At 32.0% G+C, this 18,316-nt stretch overlaps 1 long non-coding RNA gene across 2 annotated transcripts in view; it reads right to left on the reverse strand.

Annotated features, from left to right (window-relative positions):
• The window catches only part of LOC116634095, a 354,995-nt gene that overhangs the window by 286,187 nt on the left and 50,492 nt on the right, over positions 1 to 18,316 (reverse strand). The gene's annotated exons all lie outside the window — the stretch shown is intronic.

Raw genomic sequence — 18,316 nt, forward strand, 5'->3', positions numbered from 1 at the left:
GGGCATCTACAGACTTGAATGCTAATGACAATCAGCTAAAATATTCTTATAAAACCTTATCATTTACAAAATGTTTTCACAACTTCTAAAGAAAAAGGCAACATAAATATCCTGAATCTTGATATTTAATTAATTAATATTATCTAAATAATATTAAATATCTTGATATTTAATTAATAAATATTCAGGATATTTATGATATCCTGAATATTTATTAATAATAAATAGCATTTATTTAATGTTTAGTTGATCTTATTTTAGTCCCCTATTTAAAGACAGAAGGCTCAGCATGGTTAATTAACTTGCTGTCAGTTGTACAACTTGTAAATGTTAAAGTCAGAAATCAAACTCAGGGCTTAACGTGGGTGATAACTTCTGCATGAGAAAAAAAAAAAATTAAACGTGTTTATTAATTCATTTTAAAATAACAAAAATAAACTCATTACATGTTAATATAAAAACATTTCTAAGAACAAAACAAAATGGTGCTTTATATAACAAAAAATACTGAGAAGCATAACATTATTATGCATTTTTGCAAATCTCTTTATAGCTTAATAGAAGGCAGCTGAACACATCTTTGGCATTCAGTCAGCAAGTCTCTGAAAAGACCCAATTGGATACTCATGTGAGTGTGAAAGTAAAAAGGAATAACACCTTAAAATTATTAAGAAATTAGTTTTGACCTCCCAGTATCCTGAAAGAATCTCAGGCATACCCACAGTTTGATTACATCTCTATAGCCCTGGATTAGAAGATCTGTATAGGTCTTTTCAATTCTGTAATCCCAAATCTTAATTGGTGATTTTCATCTCTGAAACTAGAATTTTGCTATGGGGTATGATCAGTCATTATTATTATTTTTAAAGGCATCTTGAATCAGCATTGAAGAAGAGAGCATGAAAGGAACACAAGGAGAATTCAAAAAAAAAAACTACAGTAATAAGAAATACACAATAGTGATAACAGGAGTGCAGAGTAGAATAGATTCAAAGACAATCTAAATAGAATCAGGTCCATGGTTGAAGCTGAACTGAATACAGATGGCATAAATGCATGATTGGATATTGATTAGCTCAAAGTCACCAAAAAGAGGCTGACAGATGATTAAATATTTGCCAATGTAAGTCCAGTCCTATGACATCCAGCTAAATGAGGACCACAGATATTTGCTACTGCCTTGCTGTTAGAATACTCTACCCAGTTTTCTTAGAAGATATGCTAAAATAATTGGAAATCAAGGGAAAGCAATGACTTTAAAAATGATATACCTGCCGAACATTTCTAGATGAAGGAGATAAACAGAATGATATCCAACATTTTTAAAGTCCAATACATAATGTAACAAACAGTAGAAAGAGCAGAAGACAGTAGGAAACAGTATATCGTAAGATATATTTGATACCTTCATTTTGTTGGAAGATGCTCTCATTATTTTATTATTTTTGGTATACTTTAAAATCTTTTCAGAATATATATATTGAAGCATGTTTAAACTACTGTAAAAAACAGTTTGATTTCCTTTTAGGAACTGAGAGTGAGAGGGCAGTATCCAGTTTAGAAATACAGTAGCCCCCTCTTATCTGTGGGGGATAAGTTCCAAGACCCTCAGTGGGTGCCTCAAACCCCAGATAGTACTGAACCCTACATATGCTATGTTTTTTTCCTATACATACACACCTATGACAAGTTTAATTTATAACTTAGGCACAGTAAGATATTAGCAACAATAATAAGAAAAAGGACAATTATAACAATATACAGTAATTAAAGTTTTATGAATGTGGTCCCTCTTTCTCAATATCTTATCGCCCTATACTCACCATTTTTGTGATGATGTGAGATGACAAAACGCCTACATGGGATGAGATGAAGTGAGGTGAATGACATGGGCATTATGACATGGCGTTGAGTTACTATGGACCTTCCAATGATACATCAGAAGGAGGATCATCTGTTTTTGAACTGAGATTGACCTCAGATAACTGAAACCATGGAAAGCAAAACCACAGATAAGGGGAGAACTGTATACCAGTGGGAATCAGGGGAGTATAAAATGGAACATATGTTCTGGGTCAGGGAAAACAATGTAAAAACATCTCAAGGAGTCAAAATCAATTCCTGTAGTGAGATAACAAGCACACATAGCCAAAGAAAAAGAAAGTAGATCCTATGAGGAATTGAAAAATTAAGTAGAGAGAAAATCACACAAAAATTTGCATCTCCTGTGGCCTGGAGCAAGGAAAAGGGAAAGGGAACATGGGAGATGTTTCCAAGAAGGAAATGAAATGAACTGAAGCAGAAGCAATAATCTACATCATTTAAGTTAATCATAAAAACTCTTTAGATTAAAAAGAACTGAGAATGCAGATCCAAACTATTACTACATTCTAAGGAAAAAAGAAATCAATACAAAAAGAGACTTATGCCATACAGAACTTCATAAATTTTTTATTTATAAAGATAAATAAATTTGAAATTTATAAATAGAAAAAGAAATAAATAACAAGTTAGTTTCAGATCTCTCCTTTGCAGAAAACAATGGAGTAATGTGACAGTTTAAAAGAAAATGTTAAAAAACAGAAATTTTATACGCCTTCAAGTGATTTCCCATTCATATAGAAAACTAACAGACATTCTCAGATATGTATGTGCTCAGAATAATAGCCCTAATAAGTCTTCTTAAATGAAAAATAGAAATGTATTGAATCTAACTCCAAAAAAATCAGGAGGTAATAATACACAATTTAAAAATAAAAAAAAGAATTATGATATTAATAATTTTTTAAAGTCTTTTTTATAATTTTTAAAAGATTTTATTTATTTATTTGACAGAGAGAGAGACAGGAGAGAGGGAACACAAGCAGGGGGAGTGGGAGAGGGAGAAGCAGGTTTCCCGCTGAGCAGGGAGCCCGATGCAGGGCTCGATCCCAGGACCCTGGGATCATGACCTGAACCGAAGGCAGATGTCTAACGACTGAGCCACCCAGGTGCCCCGTGATAGTAATAAATTAACAGAACTTTTATTCTATTTAGGTCCTAGAGTCAAAAATCAATTCTGCAGCCTAAAGCGTAAGGTTTAATCCTGTAATACTACCTTAAGTTGCTTCTTTTTGCTTCTTTCCCTGTACAAGCAAACACTTCTTGAGCACATACCCTTCATCAAGAGTGCAGACAGAATCTTTCTCCTGATAGAAGCTTAAAACATGGAAAAGTGTTTTTTCTTTCTTCAGGTGCTTGTTAATAATATCCAAACTACACAGTTGCGCTACTAGGATCAGTGAATTATTAAACAAAGTTTTGTTTTGTTTTCTTTGCCTCATTTATGTTATTAGTTTGCTTAGAGCAACATAAAAGCAATTGTAATAGCCAACAAACTTAATTAATGATTGATCTTGATAATTAAAACTCATACTGAATTGTTTTATCTATTATGTTGCTTTGATTTTAATTGAAAAATAAAAATAAATCACCTAGTATGTGATATTATCTGTCATTTAGCATTTAGTCCCCTTTTCATGTGCTCCTGAATCTCAGACAGTGATGTTCCTTCAATAACTATGTAATATTCAAAATATAAATATGTGTGCATATACAAGAACAGTATAAAAGAAGTATACCAAAAATATTATTTATGACTCGTAAAATTCTAGACAATTTTTAGTATTTTTAATGTACACATTTTTTCAAAGTGAAAATTCTGTTTTCATACATACAAAACTAAAGGTCAGTATTTTAAAATTTTGTACAAAGAAAATAATCACAACTAAAGAAGACTGAAAAACTATAGCTAAAATATTAACAGTTTTCTCCAGAGGTCGGCATTGTGAAAAAATGTTAAATTTTATACCTCCCTGTATTTGTCAAATTTTCCACAATGAATATTCATTTTTATAATATCAGACATGCACTAATGAGTATGTATACATTATCATTTCAGGCTATTTTCTCGTCATGATTAGGCATAACTGGCATTTTGGAACATGGCATTAGAGCCCTTCGTGGATACTTGCTTGGGTCAATTTTGTGTATCTTTCTCCTCCACTAAACTGTAATCTACAAGAGCAAATCTGGTCTGTCCTTGACATCGACAGGATACATGAGTACAAATGCAGGCCCACACTTCATACATCTTAATATATAAAACTAAATTAAACTAACAAACTGCAAAATAATATGTTCTTTCCTCTTACCTTCGCAGGTATATCTTTCTAACGACAACAGCAAAAAAATATGTATCAAGCAATCATTTTCAGAGGATTAAGTTAGTATCATAGCAAAGATAAATAACTGCAGTTATCGCTACTCATGTCAGGATGCTGTGTGGATAAGCTACTAAGCTACTAATGTTAGGATGCAAAAATACATATGCACACCCACACATAATGTTTTTAGTATATACAAATACTAAAAAATATATATGTATACATATTATATATAGTGTTTATTATTTTATAAATGATTACATACCTATTTCATAAAACATATTTTTCTTGCCTTCATTTTCAGCAAAATCATTTATTGGTGATAAGAATAAAGATTTTAACATAATGATCTAAAGAAATAAATAAAATGTAATTATTCCAAAATATGTGAAAATTCAATACATTTTATTTATTTATTTTTTAAGATTTTTATTTATTTATTTGACAGAGAGAGAGACAGCGAGAGAGGGAACACAAGCAAGGGGGAGCGGCAGGCAGAGGGAGAAGCAGGCTCCCCGCTGAGCAGGGAGCCCGATGTGGGGTCGATCCCAGGACCCTGGGATCATGACCTGAGCCAAAGGCAGACACTTAACGACTGAGCCACCCAGGCGCCCCAGAAAATTAAATACATTTTAAAGAATTTTTGTAATTCAAATTAAATGCAAAAATTAAAAATATGTTCACATATTTATTATTCGAAAATATGCAAGATACTCTAGTAAAATAAAAAGAAATATATGTTATCATTAATGAATATCACATTTTAAAATTTTATAGAGAATTTAATTTTATGAAAATATTACTTAAAATAATTATTTTTATAAAAGTAGAACTATTCACAAGTCTATCATTCAGTGTCCATCTACTTATCCATGTAAAGAATTGTTATCATGCTTTATGGATATTACACCTAGATTTACATTTATTCAAATTAAGAGTAATATGAATTGTTAAATACTGAAAATTTTCTCAGCCAGAAGGTGCTGTACTTGTAAAAAACTGCTTATTTATGGGGCATCTTGGTGGCTCAGTCAGTTAAGTGTTTGACTCTTGGGTCTCAGCTCCGGTCTTGATTTCAGAGTTCAAGCCCTGCACTGGGCTGTACACTGGGCATGGTGCCTACTTTATTTTATTTTATTTTATTATTTTTTTAAGATTTTTTTTTTTTTAATTTATTTATTTGAGAGAGAGAGAATGAGAGAGAGCAAGCACATGAGAGGGGTTAGGGTCAGAGGGAGAAGCAGACCCCCCCGCCGAGCAGGGAGCCCGATGCGGGACTCGATCCAGGGACTCCAGGATCATGACCTGAGCCGAAGGCAGTTGCTTAACCAACTGAGCCACCCAGGCGCCCGCATGGTGCCTACTTTAAAAAAAATAATAAACCTACTTATTTCTGAGTACCTTAAGAACTACAAATTAGACAACAAAGAGATGCAAGAAAGTGGACACTCAACATCCCTGGGAAACAGTACTTCACCACGTAAGAACCTAATACATTCACGTTAGCTGAAAAAATGGTTATCAAAATTATTGTTTCTTAGTGCTTTAACTCTTCACATTTCCTCTGCACTCTGAAGTATGTCACTCTTTAACATTAGAAATATTTCCTCCCTTCTTTGGAGTATAGAGTATACATTTGAAAGTTCATAGTCTTAAAAATAATAAAATAAGTCATTAAAATTATATTACAAATAATAAATACTGATAGTCTTTTCCAAAAGCAAGCCCAATTTCACTCCTGCAAGGGAACATTTACAGTATATATGCAAAGCATACATCCTTTTGTGACTCCAAAGTTTATATCTTTCTTGTGCTAGATATGTCTGTTTTTGTTTTTTTTTTTAAGTAAGCTCTACACCCAATGTGGGGCTTGAGCTCACAACCCCCAGATCAAAAGTTGCATGCTCTACCAACTCAGCCAGCCAGGTGCCCCATTGTGCTAGAAATGTCTTCTTTCTCATAATCATGGAGCATTATTTGGCACAACTATGCAACTGAGAGAGATTATGTATGCTAAAATCTATTGATTAATGAAAAAAGTATTTTTTTACTGTCAATTTGTTGAAGCAAATATCAGACAATGTCACTCTATCATGGTCATGTCTCAAAGTAAGAAACACTCCGTAAAGTCTTTGTGTATTTCAAGATGATTTCACTGAAACCAGCGCAGGGTTTCAATGAGGTAATCAAATCCTTCAGGGACTCTTCTAAATATAATTTTTAACTTGTAAGGTATTATATTCTCTTTAAAATAATACCTGACAGAAATAAAATATGAAAGGATTTCCTTCTTAGTCCCCAAAGACATTCAGTAGATCTTACTCTATTTTAGCCCGAGTCAACAAAAGTATTAATGTAAATACTACAACTCAGCATGTTCCAAAGTTGACAAATATCATCTAAGGGTTAAAAAAAAAAAAAAAAAAGCTAGAAAAGTTTAAATTTTAATACCTCATTGTGAACCTTGAAAATTAAAGAGTCATTAAGTTTGGTATATATTTTTATATATATATGCATTTATATAATATATTTACATAATGTACATAATATATATTATATTTTATATAAGTTATAATATAATTATATAATATATACATATATTTAAGTAAACCATTCTCAACATATTTGTGTTTATATGCCTACTAAAATGGTTCCAAAAATTTTTTCTTTAGGAATAAGGTTTTATTTTATACTCATAATTTTTAGTATATATGATAAAATATTATTTTTCCCCTGCTGTATATACTCACTTTAAATTCCAGTTAAATGATTTGAAAAATGCCATTCTGTTAGTTTTTCTCAATAACAAACATAATTTTACTTTTCTAAAAATTCCAAAATTGACAGGAACTTATAGCTTTAGATCCAGATCAGAGTTTTCAGCTAATTTATATTTGAGTTATGGCTTATTCTGAAGGAGTCTTTCTGCTACAATGTATATTTTCTGTAAAGTGGCTTAGTGATATGCAATTGCTAAACAGGGGAATAATGTCAATATAATGTGGAAATTGTATTGATTCATACATGATATTCCCTAGCACTTTAGTGCTTTGTGCCCAGTAACTGCTGAATGCAGTGAGCCATGAAAAAATATGTTATTTTATGTGGTACCCACTGAACCCACAATCATCCTATTGGACCATGTTGGGAAACTCTTCTGACTTGAAAAATAATTATTACATAGTATGCTATCATACTTGTGTACTGGGTGAAATGGTAGCTCCAAAAAGTTATGTCCACATACTACTTCTTGGAACCTGTGAATATTTCTTATTTGGAAAAAGGGTCTTTGCAGGTGTAATTAAGAATTTTAAGGGATGCCTAGGTGGCTCAGTCATTTAAACATCCGACTCTTGATTTACGCTCAGGTTATGATCTCAGGGTTGTGAGATCAGCCAGCCCTGTGTAGGGCTCCACACTCAGCAGGGAGCCTGCTTAAGATTCTCTCTCCCTCTCCCTCTGACCTCCCCCCACTCCTTTGTCACACACAGGTATGCGCACTCTCTCTCTCTGAAAAAAAAAAAAAAAAAAAAGAATTTTGAGGTAAAGATATCATCCTGAATGGTCCCTAACTCCAATGACAAATGTCTTTTTAAGATGAAGGCACAGTGAGATTTGAGCCAGAAGAGGGCAGAGGACAAGACTGTGGGAAAGTAAAGGAAGGGGCTGGAGTACATCTTATAATTTTTATTTTTGTTTTTGTAACAGAGCAACCTAATTCAAACCTTTCTTATTCTTCCTTTCAGAGCTAACTTTTTACTTTCTTTTTGTAAGTAAAGTCCTATGATGTACTACAATATTCATACTTATTAGGAATGTTGTATATTTTACTGTAGCAGTATATTTATAAGGTATGTCATTATTTGTTTTTATGTTCCAATTACAAATTTGTACTGATTTTGAGTGGCTTTGCCTCGCCTTAATTTTACTACAAAGCCATGTTATTTTTAATGTGAGATTTTGCAAAAGAGCTCAGATTTTTTAAAGGAATGATTACTTTGTGAGATAATAGAAATGCCCATATTTTATGTGAATAGACAGCCCCATCAAAAAATTTATTTCCATATAAAAACTGACAACTAAAAATGTTATTGATTATTTAAAACTTTTTCATAATTTCTGGTAAACATAATGTTATCAAAGCAGAGAACTGGATGTGATCATGATGATCATTTTGTCTAACTTCCAGGACAATGGGGAAACCTCCTTATGATATTTCTATTAGCTTGTCACCCAACAACTGATTGAAGATTTCTATTGACATTGACAGAACACTCACAACTTCACAATATAGCCCATTCAAACTAGAGTCTTATAACCATCTATGGTTTCTAAATTATAATGTTTTGAGATATATCTAAATTTTACTTTTTCATTTTTACTTTCGTTAATACTTATATTATTTTCCTCTGAATTTGCATCTTCAAATAGACTTAAATAGTCTTCCTTTAGGTAAAATAAAACTTGATAGGGTGACTGAGAATTTGCTACAGTGAAAATATGAATATATAGAAGTAATAAAATTCTCTAAGAATTTGATCTGGATAAAACATCCCAAATGTTCATCATCTGATGAATGGATAAACAAAATGTAGTATCTCCACATGATAAAATATTATTCAGCAATATAAAAATGGTACAGTATGGATGAGCCTTGAAAACATTATGCTAAGTGAAAGAAATCAGATACAAACACACACATACACACACGTTTTTTGATTCCATTTTTATGAAATATCCAGAATAGGCAAATCTATGGATCAGATAGATTTGTGGTTGCCATGGCCTGGCAGTAAGGGGTAATATGAAGTGACTGTTAATGGGTTTCTTTTTGAGGTGATGATAATTTTCTAATATTAGATAATTATAGATTTGCAACCATGAATACGTTAAAAACACTGAAATGAACATTTTAAAATGTGAATTTTATGATTAATGGATTATACTTCAATAAAGCTGTTCTAAATCATACACACACAACACAAAACCAAACAAAAATAAATAAATAAAATAAGATCCCACATGGTACCAGCAGCTATGAGAATGGAAGCAGGCGGATGGCAAAGGGAATATGGATAGAACTGAAAGCATAAGAACTTTACATTACCTACAAATTGATGATACTCCTTAAAAACTTGTACAACTAATCAGCACACAGCAGCCAAAACTTGGTTTGGGTTGTGCACATTCCAATTCAAAGGCATATGGAAGGACACTGTCTAAAGTCTGTGGTAGAAGAGGCTGGGCCTTATGGACCTTTGCAACCCACTAACCAGATGTCCTTTCCAGAAAAATCCTACATTGAGAGAAACTACATGATATAGAATCTACATTGAGAATATTCAGAGAGAATTGGGAAAGAAAAAGAGAGCCAACAGATTTCAAAAATGTATGGCTATATAATTTTTTAACATCTATAAAGTAACAGTTCTAGAGCCACAAAGTTAGGAAGGCTATCTTGATGTATCTCTTCTTAAGAGTACAGAAAGAAAAACTAATTTCATCTGTACATAAGCAATAAAAAAAGGACTATAGTAAAGCCCATGTAAATATATTATAAATGAAATAAAAATAAGAGCCGATTGACTTATCTATAGTAAATAAGGCACATCCAAAAATTTAAAAAAAATGACTTTGTATTTCAAAACAAACAAAGAAACTTAATAAAATGATAGAAAACAAACTTTGGAATTAAAAAAAAAACTCATGATGTGATCAGAGAGACAAAATTGAGAAAGATCTTATATAATTTAAGAAATAATTAGAAGGAAAAAAAACATTTCAGAAATAGAAACTAAATTAGAAGTTTTATACCTCTTCTTAAGAGAAGTGAGATGGAAAGGAGGAAATTGTTTTAATCAAAAAGAAGAGAATAAATAGATGCAAAATACTTAAAAGATATTGAGAGACAGAGGCAAATAAAATCAAAGCAATGGAATGTAGCAAACACCAAAAACTATAATTTAAGAAATATTTTTCTGAAATAAAAGAAGACTTGAAACAATTTATTAAAATGGCAGACCACTTACTTGAGAAAATTGACCCAGAAGAGCCAAAAGAAGACATCTACTGGTAAAGCCACTGGACTTCAAAAATAGGCACTTCTTTTTCTTATAGGCAAAAATACCAAGTGATTTAAAGACAATCAGATTGCTCTCAGATTTTTTGAACTTAACATGCCAGAAAACAATAAAATAATATATTTATGAAACTCAAGGAAAGTAAATGTGAACTAAAAATTTTATTTACAACCAAACTGACTTTCAAGTTAATAAGCCTCAAGCTGTTATGAACAGGGAATACTGATCTTAATGAACCCTTCCGTGAGAGGAAGCTTCCTACAAGAAAAATGATTGAATAAACTTGCATATGAGATTTGTAGCAAATATTAAGTATAAATTATACCTAAAATTAAATGATGGCATGTATTTTGAAATTACATGCAAATTCTACCAACTCTGAATTTATCAATCAATAGATGATCGTTCTTCTATTAGGATAAATAATGATTCAGTTTGCATATTCACTTATTTTATAATCCCAATACAATTATGCCACATTAATTTTTTTTAAGATTTTATCTATCTATCGATCTATCTATCTATCTACCTATCATCTATCTACCTATTTATTTGAGAGAGAGAGTGCATGTGAGGGTGTTGGGGGGAGAAGCAGAGGGGAAGAGAGAGAGAAAACAGACTCTGAGCTGAGCATGGAGCCTGACTGGGGGCTGGATCCCATCATCCTGAGATCACAACCTGAGCAAAACCGAGAGTCCAACACTTAACCAAATGAGCCACCCATGCGCCCCATTCCACATTAACATTAAATTAACATTTGCTGCTGTCATTATGAGTGGTTAAATATTGTTATTCTTCAGATAGTTAGGGCACTCTACTTAATTTTGTTTTTCTTTTTGGACAAAGTCTCTTTTTCATGGAGTTTGTAATTACTACTTTTTTCATGTTTTTAGTTTTTTCTTTTTTTTTTTAAAGATTTTATTTATTTATTTGAGACAGAATGAGAGAGAGAGAGAGAGCACATGAGAGGGGGGAGGGTCAGAGGGAGAAGCAGGCTTCCCCCCAAGCAGGGAGCCCAATGCGGGACTCGATTCAGGGACTCCAGGATCATGACCTGAACTGAAGGCAGTCGCTTAACCAAATGAGCCACCCAGGTGCCCCTCATGTTTTTAGTTTTCATTGGGCCTTTGTAATTTACCTTTTCACATCATGTAATAGTCCCTCAACTAAATTTTCTCTTTATATCTTTCTTTCATTGAAGTAAAACAGTGGATTCAGTTATCTGTGAGATCAAACATCATATATTTTATCAGTTTCTCCTCTAGCCCCCAAAAGACCTAGAGAGGCATATAGCTTTCAAGATCTTTGGTATAGCTGTGGCCTCAAACATCCCATCACCATAATTCTGAAAATTTTCTTCCAGTACTGCATAGAGAGAGGTTGCACATTGTAGGGTTTACAAACACTGACTTTGAAGTCAATTGTAACTGGGTTCAAATTCTACTTCTCAGGGGTGTTATGAGATATAAGTGATTTCATATGCATAAAATGTTGAGAGTACTTAATTTATAAAGTTAAATGACATATAATATTTTTAAGTAAAACTTTTCTCCCTGCATCACATTTACAGCTTCCTTTTTTTTGGCTTCATCTTCTGTTTTGATAGAACAGATGTTCCAGGAGCTTCTTGAAGAAGGATGGAAAATAAATTATTGAGATGTTGCATGTTGAAAATGCACTTCTTTTTCCTTTACACTTGCTCAAAATTCTAGTTTAAAAATATTAAATTATATGATTAAATCAATAAAAAATGCAATCATGTGATTAAATCAATTTTAATGAACAATTAATTAAGGTGCTTTTAAAAATTTTAGAGAAGGGAAAAATGAAGGGGGGGGAATCGGAGGGGGAGATGAACCATGAGAGACTATGGACTCTGAGAAACAAACTGAGGGTTCTAGAGGGGAGGAGGTGGGGGGATGGGTTAGCCTGGTGATGGGTATTAAAGAGGGCACGTACTGAACGGAGCACTGGGTGTTACACGCAAACAATGAATCATGGAACACTACATCAAAAACCAATGATGTAATGTATGGTGATTAACATAACATAATAAAATAAAAAAAAAAAATAAAAGAGCACAAAGTTTCTCTCAGGGAAAAAAAAAATTTAGAGAAGTAAGGGGTGCCTGGGTGGCTCACTTGGTTAAGCGTCTGCCTTCGGCTCAGGTCATGATCTCAGGCTCCTGGGATTGATCCTCGAGTCGGGGTCCCAGGGAGCCTGCTTCTCCCTCTCCTCCCTGCTCATGCTCTCTCTCTCGCTATCTCTCAGTCTCTCAAATAAGTAAATAAAATCTTAAATAAATAAAATAAAATAAAATTAAATTAAATTAAATAATAGAGAAGTAGAATAAGGATTCCCTGCATTTTAAAGCCTAAGTTAAATTAATAAGTTCTGATGCTGAGGATTGTCAGTGATTAATGAGAAGAGAGATACAGAACAGTGGCCCCAAGTAATGAGCTGTATTATTGCAAGGGATGTGGACTTATTCACAGAAAATGAGCTACCTATATTCCCTTAAGCTTACCTGTGGCTTAGCCATTCCTCAACCACTGAAACTAAGTCTCTAGGAATCATAACCTATGTTCATTAGTAGGGATTCTCCCTGTTCATAATAGTCTGTAGATTATATACTTGAAAGTCAGTTTGTTTGTAAATAAAATCTTTGGCTTTCACTTCACTGAAAAAAAAATATACTCTAGTTATCAGATACCAATATGGTTCAAATTAAACCCTTATCCTTAAAAGGAATGGAAAATCTTGAGACATCAAACATTTCAGGAGAAAAAACACATTAAAACAAGTTTTTGCCAAAGTAAAAACAACAAACACATCACCATCGACAATAAAAAGGCAGAACTAACAAGGGTCCAAGGAAATAAAGTTAATGAAAGAAATAAAGTTAATAGAAGAAAAAGAAAAATAAGAAAGTAAATAGATTTAAAGTGAATAAATGAAATAAGTAAATAAGTAAAAATATTAAAAAATAATAATATTAAAATAATTTGTATTTTAGATTGAATTTGTATTTTAATATAAGTATAATATGAAAATAAATTTTAATGTGAAGTAAATAAATAAAATAATTAAATGAATAAGAATATTATATTAGTGAGGCGCCTGGGTGGCTCAGTCATTAAGCATCTGCCTTGGGCTCAGGTCATGATCCCAGAGTCCTGGGATCGAGCCCCACGTCGGGCTCCTTGCTCCGCGGGAGGCCTGCTTCTCCCTCTCCCACTCCCCCTGCTTGTGTTCCCTCTCTCGCTGTGTCTCTCTCTGTCAAATAAATAAAAAACTCTTAAAAAAAAATATTATATTAGTAAAACTTAAAAAATATGATAAAACTTTATAATAGAAAATAAAAAAGAAAAATCGGATATTTTTAAAAATCTAGTTGCTGGAACTCAAAACAAAACGAAACAAAAGAACAAAACTTGATTCACAATATACACACTAAAGAGAAAATGGGACAGAGTTATACATAAAATAAATGAACTGGAAGAACAAGAAAAAGTGTTATTCTAAAACAGAAATTAATTACTAAGCAATGTGACGTCTATATCCATATCTCCATAACATTAATTGATAAGGTACTCTAGAACATAAGAACGGATAGGATGGAGGGGGAAAATAATCAAAGAAATAATGTAAGAAAATAGCTATGAATTGAAGACAAGATAAATCTTTAAATTGAAAAGTACCATCAAATGGCAAAAGAAAATAAAGAGAATTACCCAAAAAACATAAATGTGAAAATGTTGAATACTGAATTGAAAGATAAAAAGAAAACTGCAAATTTTTAGGAAAAATACATACAAAGAAATGATAATCATACTAATATTTGACTGCTCATCTACAATCTTGACCTGTAATGTACTAAATGGGCTAGAGTCTCAATTTTGTCTTTTCAATCTCACTTTAGGCCACTATTCTTGCTCCCTTATACTGCAACAATACAAGCTTTCTTTATGCACCCCCAACACACCAAGTTCATTCATTCATCAGGACTTTTGAATACACTGATTCCTGTGTTTGGGATGCCCTTAAACCTTGGATCTTTTCAAGCTGCCTCTTTATTCAAGTTTCAGTCTTAAAGTCATTTCCTCAGTGTAACCTGATTTCTTTTTCTGACTTCCATTCCCAGTCACTTCCCCGTCACTTTCCATTACATAAATTATCACTTTCTGAAAATATGCTTTCTAATCTGATTACCTGTTTTTTATTAGTCTCCTCTCATCAGAATATAAAATATATGAGAACAAGAAATGTATTTTTCACCTCTTTCTATTTATTATTATTATTAGTAGTAGTAGTAGTAATATTATTATTATTATATTATTTACTATTTCCCCAGCAATAGGAATTATGTCTAATACATATTAGGTGTTCATTAAGTATCTGCTAAATGTATGAAATTAAAGAGAAACATGATAGTTTTCAATGGACAAATCACTTCACCACTCAGACTCAGTTGTCTCATAGAAAAAAAAAAAACAGCTAAATTAGATGGTTTCTGTGGTTACTTACAGCTTAAATTTTTATGAACCAAGGTTGACTACTTAAACCCCCCAAAACTCAACAGATTTTAACTCACCAATCCCTTTAATCTCTTCTATACAATAGTGCATATTTGTCTTTTTCTTGTTATTATTGCTTTTGTTACCTTGAATATGTACTATCTTTCTATATTGCAAACTACTTAACTCTATGTGTTTTAGTGGCAGAAGGAACTGATCTCTTACTCTAGAAGCCCAAGAGGCCAGATAAAGACAAAGAAACTCTTTCCAGGCTTCCCTTATTGTTAGGGCATGAGCAAGTGACCTAAGTACGAGACTCGGATGTTCTCATTCAGAGAGTGGAGGTTCCATTGTGGTGGCAAAAGGTGGCAGTGGATTCCCGGGGACAGAGGTAGTAGTGACATCAGAGGCCACACCCAGAATCTAGCGTTGTCAGGCAGCAGTAGTGCAAGCTGTAGCATCTGATGATGTACCGGCAGTAGGAAACACTTTGCCGAAATAATTTTGGCTACAGGGCTAGGTACTGCCTAACTTTCCTTATCCCTCCTCAGTTTCTGCTAGGTGATTTTTTTTTTTTTTTTTTTTTTTGAGCTACTCCATACACTTTCAATAAATTTCTTTCATTTACAACACCTACATTCTACTTTTTTTTATGTTTTCAGCCAAGCTTGCTGACTAGTATCTAACAATATAGTTATAAGACATTCCCGAGTCAGCCTCAGTAAATTCTTAGAAATATGTTTACTAAAATTATTATTCCACAAATGTTAGAAATAGTGGCATCGAAATAATTTTTTTGTGAAGACATATGTGATGAATACTCAGCAAAAAATTAAGAGTAGACTGTAAGCTTTTTCAGGTAGAAAGTCCTCTGTATTTCAAATATTTTGTGCATGTATATAGGTGCATACATGTAATAGGAACTAATGTTTGTTGAACTGAAAAAAATAAAGAACAGTGGTTGCTGAGATACTGTATACAAGTATTTAAATTAGAGTGTTAAAAAAAGTTGAAAATACAGAGAAATACAAATATACTAAAAAAATGAAATTCAAAGTAAAACCATTCAATAGAAAAAAACAGCTTATCTTAATGAAAGGTAGACATTACCAAAAATATAACAGATAACATCTTTTGTCATAAGATACATTTAAAAAATATATTTTCAATATGTATAATTTTATGAAGGAAAAAATATCCATAAATCAAATTTTATTCTTAGACTGGAGGCTTATACATAAATAGATGACTTTCAGAACAAAACATAGTTATATAAATATTTGAGTGTTAAAAATAATAAGCTTGATATGTATGAGCATTATATTTTGTACCTTAATAAAAAGAAATATACATCTTTTTCAAACAGTTATGCTAACACTACCAAAAAAAGAGCATGTATTAAGCTGTCAAGATAATCTCAAACTAGGGCGCCTGGGTGGCTCAGTTGGTTAAGCGACTGCCTTCGGCTCAGGTCATGATCCTGGAGTCCCTGGATCGAGTCCCGCATCGGGTTCCCTGCTCGGCAGGGAGTCTGCTTCTCCCTCTGACCCTCCCCCCTCTCATGTACTCGCTCTCTCTCATTCTCTCTCTCTCAAATAAATAAATAAAATCTTAAAAAAAAAAAAAAAGATAATCTCAAACTATTCTACAAAGGAAAAAATGGAAGTGATCCTGGGAATGTAACTGAACCAAAATAAAATGCAACCCAAAATGAAGAAATTTATGTTAGTGTTAATAAAATTAACAAAAAAAAGAAAAGAAAAAGAAAAACCAAAGAAGAATAAACTTGCAAAATTTTAAAATATTTTTAGTGGTTTAAAAAATAAATTAGAACAGAAATTACAGACCATTTAGAAACAAAAGACAATAAAAGTAATACATCTCAAAAATCTATGAATCTAGTCAAGATGGTATTCAACTAAAACACTTTAGTCTTAAATATTTGTCATGAAAATATATGTTGAAAATAAATAAAATTTTTGTCTCAAAAAACTAGAGAAAAAAACAGCATAAAGAAAGTGAAAAGAATAAATTAATAAGGATGAAGAATAGTGGTCTTAATTTGCCAATAATAATAAGTTGAAGCAATAAAATCAAATGTGGGCTTTAAGAAATATCAACAGGAGACAGCAATTTTTTTAGGTCTTGTTAAAATTAAAAAATACTACTATAAACTACTTTAGGGATAGATAAAGAACATAATTCTAAGTATATATTTTTAAATGTTAGGGAAGGCTACGTATAACTTTAGTTAACCTTGAAATTTTACATTATCAATTTCTTATAATATCTTTAGTACCAAATTTGACAAAAGGTAAAAATACCTGAATAAAATAAAAAGTTTAGACAAATTGAAAAGGTAGTCAAAGATCTCCAGCCTCTAAATAAGTACTTGATCAAATTTAGCACCTATTCCTGACATTATATGTAATATTATATTGTCATATTATCTCATCCATGAATGATAAATAAATAAAAATAATATGAAATTTTAGGATAATGGCCAAGTTTAAAATAAACATGTTTCAACTGACATATTGGCAATCTTTCTTTAATTGCAATCCTAGAGAAATGAGACTAACATACAGTGTTTTAGTATATATTGGTATACATTTTTTGAGGGACAATTTTAAATATACATATTCTTTGTCCCTGAAAGGAATCTTAGAAAAATATTTCAATATATATACAATGTATGTCATTCACAGCATTCTTGGTAATAATCAAAAACTGAAAAATACTAAATGTCCATCAATGATAAATGGCTAAATAAAATATGGTATGTTTATCATAAGGAACATTCTAGATTTTTTTAAAAAGTATGATCTCATTCAAATAAAACGAAAATCACAAAATACATTTTAATTATAAATTTATGTGATGCTTATTTAAATTTTGGTGTATTACAGGACATCTTGCTTTTTTTTTTCTTTACTTCAAATTAAGTCTGATCCTGAGCCCACATGGGGAAGACAGCTGGAAGTATACAAATCAGACTACTGAATGTAGGAATGGGAGAGATACATCAAACGGGGACTTCTACATTTTATTCTATAATTCTTTTATTTATGTACCCATTTACTTATTTTTTAATACTAAGCATATACTTACTTTTTTACTTTAGTCTTAAAATCTTTTAAAAATGTGTCAAAAATATGGCAAATGTAGTTTTCAATTTCTTATCAATTTTGATGCTTTCTCCTATAGTATTAATTACCCTGGTTTGGTGCCTATTAGCTGCTCTACCGTCAATTACTTTGGCACTGCCTTAGTAAGTATGCAAAATGAAATAAAGTTCAGTAATGGTTAGTAAAATGACGCAAAAAGTTTAGAAGAAGTGATGAAATGAGCAATAGCACTAAGCTGCTGAAAATGTGCTGAGATTCACTAAGTGCTTTACAAAAGAAAGCAAACAAACAAGACTTCATTACACAGTTGACTAAGCTCTGCAACTGATGGGCAATCCTCATTGCCTTGTGACATTCAGGCTCTCATTAGTGATATCAGGCCAGCA

This window comes from Phoca vitulina, unplaced genomic scaffold (assembly GCF_004348235.1).
Source record: "Phoca vitulina isolate PV1807 unplaced genomic scaffold, GSC_HSeal_1.0 scaffold8, whole genome shotgun sequence".
Taxonomy (NCBI): domain Eukaryota; kingdom Metazoa; phylum Chordata; class Mammalia; order Carnivora; family Phocidae; genus Phoca; species Phoca vitulina.